The sequence below is a fragment of the Homalodisca vitripennis genome, chromosome 2 (genome assembly GCF_021130785.1).
Source record: "Homalodisca vitripennis isolate AUS2020 chromosome 2, UT_GWSS_2.1, whole genome shotgun sequence".
NCBI classification, from domain to species: Eukaryota; Metazoa; Arthropoda; class Insecta; order Hemiptera; family Cicadellidae; genus Homalodisca; species Homalodisca vitripennis.
Genome location: NC_060208.1, coordinates 110,947,670 through 110,959,735, shown reverse-complemented (window position 1 = coordinate 110,959,735; position 12,066 = coordinate 110,947,670). Strand labels below are relative to the sequence as shown.

The window sequence follows — 12,066 nt, the reverse complement described above, 5'->3', positions numbered from 1 at the left end:
CCGTGGAGTGTTTTGTTGTCAGTTCCTAAAAGACCCCAGTTTGGGCGATTGGGGGGTATTAATTATAAGTACGGCCTGAGTAAAGGGTCTTTGAATAGCCCTTGTTTAGGGCACCAATAACAGGTATTGTGGGTCGGCTACCTGGTCAGGCCACGTTGCCAGTTCTCTCCGCGAGCGTTGTTGCCGTTCTCTCCTTTCCTTCTTCCGTACACAATCACTTTCTGTTTGATATTTTCTGATGTCATACATTATGGAACAGATCTGGAATGTGTAGAGAGAATTTCTATTTTGATTAAAGTTTAATAATTGAATTTTAACTGAGAACCCTTAAAACGTGATCTATTTTGTATTCATGTAAATATTTTTCAATTGATTTTATTAGTTTAGCCTGTATTAATATTGTTCTCTCCTGTTTCAGGTAAGTTCCTTCCACCTCAGCCTTTGACTGCATTGACTCGAGTTGTGAGTTTATTTAGTCTATATTATAGCTGGTAGTTTATACAATGCAATTAAATAACTACTGTGCATACTTTAATAATTCAATTATTTTTGTAAATGCGTAGCAAATTGTTAGTGTAGTTTGGATTATTGACAAATAATAAGGAAATAGTGCCGTCTTTGAAAATCATTCTATTAGAATTTTTTCAGGATGGATAAATTAGTATTATAGTAGGACAAGAGGCTTTTCTAAAAAGAGGTTTTTATTATTGTCAAGGTGCCAAAAAAGGTAATAAATATCGTACAAACGAGAAGTAAGACTTGCTGAGATCTGTTAAATATAAATCTGTAACAGGTTGGTAATATTATCACTATGACAAACTTTTTTTAGATCATTGCATGATTTTTTTCATCATCATTTCAGTTCAATGCTTCATATTTGGTCTATGATACATTTTTTATAGAGTGTAACTTCCCTCATTTCTCCACTTAATATTTAGGGGGTTACTATGTTCTCAGTGAATCAGTTCTTAGTGTATGGTATGGCTGGGTAAAGATGCGTAAAGCGGGCCTGCAACAATCTTAGCTTGTCGGGTTTGGATCCGCACGAAGCGGACCACGCATGGCGAAATTGGCGTGTAAACAAGTTAGGGCCATCTCGAAGTAGATAATGCTCAGAAAACCCTGTGTATACGCAAGCTTTGGCCATCACAAAGCGGACCACGCACAGCGAACTTGGCGTGTAAACAGGTTTGGGACAGTACGAAGCAGATCATGCTCAGTGAACCCGGTGTATACGTAAGCTTTGGCCATCACAAAGCGGACCACGCACAGCGAACTTGGCGTGTATACGAAGCAGATCATGCTCAGTGAACCCGATGTATACGCAAGCTTTAGTCATCACAAAGCGGACCACGCACAGCGAACTTGTCGTGTAAGCAAGTTTGAGCCATCTCGAAGCAAATCGTGCACAGCGAAAGCAAGTTTGGGACAGTACGAAGCAGATCATGCTTAGTGAACCCGGTGTATACGTAAGCTTTGGACGTCACAAAGCGGACCACGCACAGCGAACTTGTCGTGTAAGCAAGTTTGAGCCATCTCGAAGCAAATCATGCACAGCGAACTTGGCGCGTAAGTAAGTTTGGGCCAGTACGAAGCAGATCATGCTCAGTGAACCCGGTGTATACGCAAGCTTTGGTCATCACAAAGCGGACCACGCACAGCGAACTTGTCGTGTAAGCAAGTTTGAGCCATCTCGAAGCAAATCGTGCACAGCGAACTTGGCGCGTAAGCAAGTTTGGGACAGTACGAAGCAGATCATGCTTAGTGAACCCGGTGTATACGTAAGCTTTGGCCATCACAAAGCGGACCACGCACAGCGAACTTGTCGTGTAAGCAAGTTTGAGCCATCTCGAAGCAAATCATGCACAGCGAACTTGGCGCGTAAGTAAGTTTGGGCCAGTACGAAGCAGATCATGCTCAGTGAACCCGGTGTATACGCAAGCTTTGGTCGTCACAAAGCGGACCACGCACAGCGAACTTGTCGTGTAAGCAAGTTTGAGCCATCTCGAAGCAAATCATGCACAGCGAACTTGGCGCGTAAGCAAGTTTGGGCCAGTACGAAGCAGATCATGCTTAGTGAACCCGGTGTATACGTAAGCTTTGGTCATCACAAAGCGGACCACGCACAGCGAACTTGTCGTGTAAGCAGCAAGTTTGGGCCAGTACGAAGCAGATCATGCTCAGTGAACCCGGTGTATACGCAAGCTTTGGTCATCACAAAGCGGACCACGCACAGCGAACTTGGCGCGTCGAAAGGAGCAGATCATGCACGGTGAATTCGGCATGTAGAAGGAAGTTTGGTTAGGCAGCAAGAAGCGACGCGCAGTGCTCCGGGCCCAAGGCGACCCCGATAACAGCCCGGTCCTGCCCCGTGGCACGGCCAGCCTTGCTGCAATTAACTCGGAATATGAATGGGTCGAGAGGAGAGGAACCAGTTTGCCTCTGGTGTTACGCTATTGACGTATTGACAACAGTCACACACACGAGCACACACTCACATACGTTGCATTGACTGTGTACCTCTTTCAATGTCTGGTCCAATGTTTGGGAATACTGTTTTTATTAGAATCATAAACGTAAAAGTAACATTATTTCAAACACATTAGATATGTTTTAAGACAAGTAAAATACAGTCTATATTCTGTATCTTTATTATTAATTTTTCTTATATCGTTTTGTTTACGCTACAGTCTATTTTTTTTACATTGTAGAAAATTGTAGAAAAATTTTTTATATATATATATATATATAAATCGTTGCTTATTCAAGGGTTTTCAAAAATGTTGTTTATATAAATAGTAGGCATATAAAATGGAGTGTTAAATTCGTGACATGAGTAATTTGAAAGTTCAATCAATAAACAATATCTTCTGTTTTGGTTTATTCATATATGTAATAATTATCAATAGATTAATTTTTAACCTAGGACGCCCTACACCGGAATGGTTATACAGATATGAGCTGGACGTTCCTTGTCATCCATTCTACTGTCTGCGAAGTGTCTGAAAATAGCCGCCTCCCTGACTGTCGCAGCCCAGCCACCTTTTGTTTTTGTCTTGTGTCCCTTCAGTTCGCTGACATATCTAGGTTTGGCCTTCAGCATGTCCGTTGAGGGTTAGACAACATCTGTAGATCAAAAACTTATAGATTTTCACAATATAAAACATTTGCCTGCATTAAATGTTGTGTGTTCAAATGGTGACATTTAAAATAAAATCATCAAATCAATGAGTGGTCTGTTTTTTTATATTCTTCAATGTTCAGACATACAAAATCTTCAAGTTCTTATAACGAATTCATGGTTTTGTTTGTAAGATTTATACCTTTTAGCGTTTTAATGTTAAAATCTTATTTACGTTGGCGTTATTAACTATTAAAACATGATTTTGAATTAAATTATCTTAATATGCATCCAAGTAATCAATCAAAGTAGTAATACTTTACATAGGTACGGGTACAGATAAGCAAAAGTTCTTTCGCTGTAGGAAATTGAAATTGTATACAGATTCCATTTCTTGACAGTTCAGACCCTCATTTTCAGTAATAGCATGAAAGTAAAGGTTTTAGTATTTCTATGCCAACTGATTGTTTGGATGAACCTTTGTCAGCTTTCAGTTTGTGAAAGACATTCAGTCCATATCATTTGCACCTGAAATTTTTACCTTGATCTAAAAAAAAAACAACAACAATTTCTATTAGAAGAATTTCCAAATGGTCGTACGTTCTTCCCACATGTGCTGGATGTATATTTCACTGGCTTCACTGGTCCAGCCCTTGTCTCCAGGTTCTTCAGTTTGTTAAGGCTCAGCCTCCCGCCTCCACTAGATGCACGGAGGATAACCGCTTCTCGCCAGAGGCCGCGGGGCCCGGGCGGTTTTTGTAGGCCGGCCGCACCACAAATCATGAGCAGGCCCACACAAACCAATCCGGGCCTCATGCATACTTATTACCAGTGGCAGGTTTACTACGGGAGTCCGCCGGCCAACAAATTGGCTCTCGCTGTCTGACCGAACCGTTCGTATCCTCATCATTTTTGATTCAAATCCGTGGATGGATTGTCAAGAATCGAGTTTCTGATGGGGTACGTGAGCCGCCGCGGGCTATCCTCTAATTGTCTGCAATCGGTGAATGGCTGATCGGCGAACATTGGACATTTTTAGCGATTCGATAGTGAAATCGTCGATAGATTTGCACAAGAATGCATAATCTTCTCAGTTAAATTAACCGACAGTTTAAACGGCACTGCAACATTGTATTATACACTATCATTTATAGCCGAAGTTATCAAACTTAATGTGCCCTTTATACGCAAGGTGTATTAACACTTTGTACAGATTTATGTCTTTTTAAGTCTTATTTACTGATAATAAGTCAGATTTCTCACCTGCGCAACAACTTTTCAAAGAAGCTCATTATAATTAATATTGTTTTAATTTCATATACTAAAGTTTTTTTAATGTAGTAGAAAAAGACTTTGATTATTGTAACGTGTTGAAATTGTAATGAAAACATTGTTTTTTTAATTATATCCCTGCTAAAATCCAATAACTTAATGAATGTTAAATCTTATATGGGTTTTCCAGAATAAATAAATAAAATAAAGGTTTTCAAAGGAAATGTACGCGTTGTAAAAAGAGCCATTAATATAAGTAAATAATTACGCCAAGGATAAGATTTCTCAGTGCTGTAAACGCAACTAGCGTTCCTCGAATTGCAACTAGCCTGGAAAATAGCTGGGTTTATTCCATCGGCGCTTGCGTGAAAAAATGGCGGGTCGAGGTGTAGTGGAGACGTGGTCGTGTGCGGAAATCTCGGTTCAATTGCAGTAGTTGCGGGAAATTAGGGGTTACGCTCTAGGTAATTGGCAGTACCGGAGTGCGGGAGCGGGGCAGTCAAGGTCGCCCGGCTCCTCGTCTTCTTGGTGATGCTGTTGTCGGATCGGTCACTTCCTTCATCAGTTCGTCGGTCACCCACCTCACCTCTGGAGAGTCAGAGACGATCTCTTCTGCCTGTATTTCGGGAGGTGAAGATGACTGTAACAAAATTTTGATGATGCCATTCTGGCTTAGAGCTTTCTCGGAACTGTATCTTTCTTGAATGTAAACCACCTAAATGACAGAGTTTAGACTGTTTTATTTTTTTTTACATTTATGTTTTTGCATTGTAGTTTAATATTATTGCAAATTTAGAAACACTCATGGTATAATGGACATGCCAGATGACCTCGAGTATTATAGGACTTAAATAACATTAAACCCCAAGAGAAAAAGTTGTTTTTGGTCACCAAACAACTACCATTAATGTAAATATTTGAAACCGTATCATATTAATCAATCAACTTAAGATTGTCTCGGGTTTTCCGCGCTTTGTACGAGTCTCGAAGAACGTTTGTGTAGCAAGTACAAATCTTTTCTTTCAACTCATTATTGGACATTGAAGTGGCTGTTAAAAATCCCATTAAGTTAAATCCAGCTGAAAATTATTTTTCACACTTGTTACCAGGCTCAAACAAGTGTGCAAAACATTTTTTTCTTACAATATTTAGAGGAAATTAAGATTTTAACCCATAATAGTAATGCTCACTCTTGTACATACTTTAGAGATCATCAAAAGTTACATTAAAATTGCTAATAACGTGTAAACAACATTGGAGTTGCTCATATTAAGGTTGCATAAAACCGCGTTTTCTTGTATTTTGTCATATTTACCTTCCTTTTTGACTGACTAGCAATGTAATAAAGTGAAGTTAAGTCTGTTTAAAGAATAATAGTAAAGGGGTTAAGTAGGCAAAGTTCGCTGTCCGAGTTTACGCATATTATCTACTTGATAAAGTTATGTTGATTTTTGTAAAAATGTGTGAGGGACAAGCCTTGATCAAGCTGCAATTTATTTTTCCAACTCTTAATGAAATCTGATTTTACTTTGCAATTAGTTATATGGCTCTAAAACGGCTCATCTAATGTCTATTTAATTCTGTGTTAAGTAGTCTATATCAGTACCATCTCCTCGAGCAAGCTAACGTAATAGCCATGCATCAATACGGTGTTCACGACGAATTGCAAGAATGGCCTCTGAAGACGCAAGGACCCGGAGTCCGCAGCCACTCCCGATGGAACGGCAGCCGCCGATCTCTGATTGGGCCAGTATTCTATGATAATGCCGGACATTGTGTGCTAATGCGCTATGGAAATGTCACCCTTATCCCATCATGTTTTGATGTATTCCCCTCTCTTCTCGCGTTCTATCAATCTTCTTGTTCTGGTCTTGTCTTCGTTTCGCCGACTTAGGTTTTCGTCTGTTTTTAGCTTGTTGTTTCTGGTGTGATGCAGCCCTTCTTGTTGTCACCAGAGAAGTTGGAATAATATAACTCCGGATAGTCGAACCTCAGATCTCCGATTCATAACATTAAACCACAATGTTTTACATATAGTTTGCTTTCACGTGATTCGAACTATCGCAGAAGTGACATTTTCCGGCGTTCACGGGTAAACTGAGATGGAGTTCCACGTCACGTCACATCACTACCGCCCCACAACCGAGTAAGAAGACGGGTTCCCATCACCACGGTTCCCGCTGGCGGGAATGCTTTTGTGTCCTGACAGCTGCAATTTGGACGGGATTGTTGGCCGGGAACACCGCGGAAAACGCAACACACTTTCCAGAAAAGTAGAAAGGAATTCAATATCACGCGTGTCAGTGTAGAAACGGCGCGGCGAATCGGGTTTCATGCGTGGACGCGGTTTTTCTCCCTGTACGAAGTCGCAGTCGCCTCTTGATGCACGATCGGGGAGTTCGTGACCGCGCGAGGCTTTTAAATCGGAAAGCTGTTAAGTCTCGGTTGTACGCTTCGTGGTTTCCCTCGCGTACAAATTTACTTCCTTGTTTTAATTTTCTTACCGTTGTAAATCAATACTGTACACGGCTTTGATTTGTTTAGAGAGGACACATAATACATTCCTTATTAATCTCTGTGCAATACATGAATTCGGACGCTTATCGTGAATAACAAGGCTATCCCGGGAATCCTTGAACACTATTTATAATGAGCCTCTTTGTAAAGCGTATCACGCGTTATCGGCAAATAGACTACAACCTGTAAACATTTATCGTACGTGCAGAGTTTTCACATGAGAGTAAAACAAGAGAGATGAATTGTGCTCTGTGGCATATCGCATCAGTCAATAGGGACAGTGATAGCGTAATGGTCGGGTGAGATAGGGAGGCCAGAGCAGGTCACAGAGGAGAGAAGCCGCTCACATTTGATGGCTCTCGGTCTGATAGCTTATCACGTCAGGGCAATTCTGTCTGTGTACATTGGGCTTCCTCTGAGCACGGCAACACCGCTGGCGGTTTAGTGCTGTTTGTACACAGGCATTACATTTATTAGCAGATTTCAAAATGTCAAGTTGGCAATCGTTATTTGACCTCGTGTACGACATAACCTCTCGCTCTTTGGACTGGATACGATTAACAAAGGAAGAGTGCTCCCCATAAAGATTTTAAGCAAAATCTTAATTAAAACAAATTTTATGTTTTTTGAGAATGCTGCATGTGAAGGAGGGTGCCGCGAATGAAGTCTCCGAAGAGTCTTAAATTCTGTGCTTGATCACTGATTTGCGATTGGGTGTTAACTTAAGCCTAACCATGTTTCTCGTTTCGAGTGGATCAACAGATAGTGATTTTAACATCAGCATTCCCTGCCGTTACCACGATGTGTCTGTGGTACATTTGTAGCATGTCGTTTGGATCGTTCCTGCTGAGATATTTCTGGGATTTGTTGAATTGAACCCCGAACAGTTTAAATTCTTATGTCTTAATGTTTTTGTGTATTCACGGCTAAACTTATATGCTTTTATGAAACCATAAACATCAACTGAATACTGTTTGGGTTCTTCAGCTCATATTGTTTATATTTGTATATATTGGACTAACTAACCGTGGACGCATGGACTCCCACTGAATGGTTTTGCAACTAACTATTCTTTATCTTAATGTTTTGTTTTAGTTAAACGGTTATCTGCACAATCTCGTCTCCTTCCCTTAAAGTTTTCTTACCATCGTCTTTTGTTGTGTTTTTTGTATGTATTCTTAATTTGGGAAGGAAAGAGTTGTAAGTTTGACTCCCATTTTGTGCAGTAGTTAAGTCGATCGATGTTCTGGTTTCCTCCGTGAGGTCAGACAGTTCGAGGTGTCCGACTCGTACATGATGTATCGCTGTAGCCGCGTATTTTAATAATCAGTTCCTACTCAGCTTGACTTTCATACAAATATTGTATTTTTATATGTTATTTATTAATAATGTACTACTGACTTTTGTGTCCGACTCGTACATGATGTATCGCTGTAGCCGCGTGTATCGGCCAGCTCCGCTAATGATGCGCGGGTCCGCGGGCCGAGTATTGTAAACCTATTACACTGGCCCTCACAGTAAGTTTGACCCCCAGTTTGTGCAGTAGTTAAGTCGATCGATGTTCTGGTTTCCTCCGTGAGGCCACACAGTTCGAGGTGTCCGACTCGTACATGATGTATCGCTGTAGCCGCGTGTATCGGCCAGCTCCGCTTCACACTGGCCCTCACAGTAAGTTTGACTCCCAGTTTGTGCAGTAGTTAAGTCGATCGATGTTCTGGTTTCCTCCGTGAGGCCACACAGTTCGAGGTGTCCGACTCGTACATGATGTATCGCTGTAGCCGCGTGTATCGGCCAGCTCCGCTTCACACTGGCCCTCACAGTAAGTTTTGACTCCCAGTTTGTGCAGTAGTTAAGTCGATCGATGTCCTGGTTTCCTCCGTGAGGCCACACAGTTCGAGGTGTCCGACTCGTACATGATGTATCGCTGTAGCCGCGTGTATCGGCCAGCTCCGCTTCACACTGGCCCTCACAGTAAGTTTGACTCCCAGTTTGTGCAGTAGTTAAGTCGATCGATGTTCTGGTTTCCTCTGTGAGGCCACACATTTCGAGGTGTCCGACTCGTACATGATGTATCGCTGTAGCCGCGTGTATCGGCCAGCTCCGCTAATGACGCGCGGGTCCGCGGGCCGAGTATTGTAAATCTATTACACTGGCCCTCACAGTAAGTTTGACTCCCAGTTTGTGCAGTAGTTAAGTCGATCGATGTTCTGGTTTCCTCCGTGAGGCCACACAGTTCGAGGTGTCCGACTCGTACATGATGTATCGCTGTAGCCGCGTGTATCGGCCAGCTCCGCTAATGACGCGCGGGTCCGCGGGCTGAGTATTGTAAATCTATTACACTGGCCCTCACAGTAAGTTTGACTCCCAGTTTGTGCAGTAGTTAAGTCGATCGATGTTCTGGTTTCCTCCGTGAGGCCACACAGTTCGAGGTGTCCGACTCGTACATGATGTATCGCTGTAGCCGCGTGTATCGGCCAGCTCCGCTTCACACTGGCCCTCACAGTAAGTTTGACTCCCAGTTTGTGCAGTAGTTAAGTCGATCGATGTTCTGGTTTCCTCCGTGAGGCCACACAGTTCGAGGTGTCCGACTCGTACATGATGTATCGCTGTAGCCGCGTGTATCGGCCAGCTCCGCTAATGATGCGCGGGTCCGCGGGCCGAGTATTGTAAACCTATCACACTGGCCCTCACAGTAAGTTTGACTCCCAGTTTGTGCAGTAGTTAAGTCGATCGATGTTCTGGTTTCCTCCGTGAGGCCACACAGTTCGAGGTGTCCGACTCGTACATGATGTATCGCTGTAGCCGCGTGTATCGGCCAGCTCCGCTAATGATGCGCGGGTCCGCGGGCCGAGTATTGTAGTCGAGCTCCAGTCAGCGTTGGCGCCCCGGACCGGTTCCGAATGGGAATGCCGTCTTCGGTCTTTATTTTGTTCATTTTATTCCGTACAGCTCGCCCGTTCGCTTTTCGATGTTTTGCGCCGCTGTCCCGCCCGGCGCTGTGACGCGGCGGTGGCAAATTCTCCAGATGCTATCGACTCCCTTTCTCTTGCACGGCGAGAAATATGCGCTCCCGCTCCCGTACTCATTAAGACTAATTGTCGTTTTTGCGCGCGTTGTTGTTGTCGCCGTGTCCTGACGTGTGTACGCGCTCACGCTTCGCGATCGTGGCGAATTTATCCACACGCCCACTGATAAACTCCGATAAATAGAGCTTTGTGTGTTGTCTTGATGTGGAAAACGTTACGTCACATGAGTTTATATCTTCTTGCTATTCGGGTTATCATGATTCATATTTCATTATATGTACGGTGTTCCTCAGGGTCTACTGTTTTCTGGAAGTCTCTTGATTTTCGAGGACCTCCTGCGTGTAAAACACTCAGAAAGAATCCTGAATATGAATCAGCGACGGCGCCCAATAATATCGCAGTAACTACTGGCGTGTAAGCGTGTCGTCCCCAAATTTAATAACAGGAGCGCCACATTGTAATAGCCTTCAACATTAGCACTAATCGCGGACGAAGTATGTAAATGCGTTATCGCGGGCCGGGCGGAAAACTGTAATGATGTCGCTGTTGTGGATTTAAATATAAATGGTCGCAGTTATTAATTTTTACATACGATGAATTTTAATGTGCCGTCCTAGAGGAAGGCGAACTGGAGTATTTATGTGCCTATCTCCCCCAAGATCTGCTGCACACGTCTTGTCTGGAGATGCTATGTTTTGTGATGTGAGTGATAAAAGATAGGACGTGGTTAAGTTTTTGTAGCGTATTTTAATGTGTACTGATAAACCGGTACATGAATGGTTAAACATCTCCTGTAGCGAACATTGTTAGTACTTGAAAAAGAAATAAACTAACCGTTTCATTTTGTATAAATATCATTTTTGTCTACAAATGGAAAAATTAATAAGTAATAGCTATCAAACCGTGTTGGCTTGTCAGTACTGTATCTTTTTTGTTATGACAATTTGAGCACATCTGATATTTTTCTTGGGAGCTTCCAATAATGTTTATTAGTTAAATATAAATAACGCTTTCAATCAAAAATACTTCCAGTCAGAAGACTGGACAATTCATTTATTAGTATTAAGTTTAATAGTATGATCACTGTGTTGTAGATGTCCTAGAATCGAATACACAACCCAGAAAAAAATAATTAACTAAGTTTAATTTCTCTTTAAATTATAAATAGATGTAAAATTTTCTTATTGTTATGTTGGCAGTTCGGTTTCCAGTGACCTTGTATCTGTCAGTCAGCTGTCGAAAGAACAGCTGATCAAACCTATCGTATTACATACATTCGCCTCTGACAATCGGCATTCTTGCTCCCACATCGTCTACGTTACAAGTTACAAGGTCTGTTTTGGCATTCACACCCAGTATTCAGACAACAAAGAAGTGATCGTTTTCAATTCAGAACTTTTCCTTATTTGAGTTTAAATTCACGAGTTATTATTTTCCAAAATACTTCGTTTTCTGTTTCGAGCGTCTTTTTGTTTCACACTAGGCGGATGTATCTGTGTCTACCTAAATTTACAGTGATTTCGGTTATTTAGGTGGTGAAACACCTAATTGAAAAACCATTGTACATTCTTGACGAATGTATGGACGAAGTTGTCAAGTATTTATTGCACAGACAAAACACATTCGAGTAGCAACATATAAACGCCTTTAATTTAGGCGCTCAAACCACATCGAACACTTATTCAGACGTACATTTAAATATTTATGTACATTTCATCGTCAATTCTCCTACCTCAGTTCGTTATTGTTATACTACTTCTTCACTGCTAATACTTCACATGTTAGGGGTGCAATGTTTTAATAATTTTATGTTTTTAAAATACAATAGTTATTATGGTTCCATATTTTCCCCAGTTTTCGCATGTCACATTAATCATAAGTATTCATTCTGTCTTAAACTGCAGTAATGTGTAGTAGGATTGAGATGGCCTAACTTGTCCTTGTAATGTATATACAGTAAAGTGCATTCGTCGAATAGTCACGACTGAATCATTGAAGTCCACCAATAATTGCAGAAATACACCCCTCAATACTTAATTTTACCAACTTTAATTATAGTGCAATTTTACCCTGTGGCAGAGAAAACTCCCGAACTGGGAGATACAAGACGTTTCTCATGAACTCTCACCC

General features: G+C 41.7%; 1 protein-coding gene across 3 annotated transcripts in view; it reads left to right on the top strand.

The window, feature by feature from the left end:
• LOC124354599 (repulsive guidance molecule A-like) overlaps positions 1 to 12,066 on the top strand; it is a 127,377-nt gene that overhangs the window by 96,391 nt on the left and 18,920 nt on the right. Inside the window, exon 1 of one of the 3 annotated variants that reach the window (XM_046805180.1) lies at positions 352 to 462. The exons of the other annotated variants lie outside the window; for them this stretch is intronic. The gene's annotated coding sequence lies outside the window, so the exon portion shown is untranslated. Of the gene's footprint in view, positions 1 to 351; positions 463 to 12,066 lie in introns of those variants that run through there. 3 annotated transcript variants of the gene reach the window in all.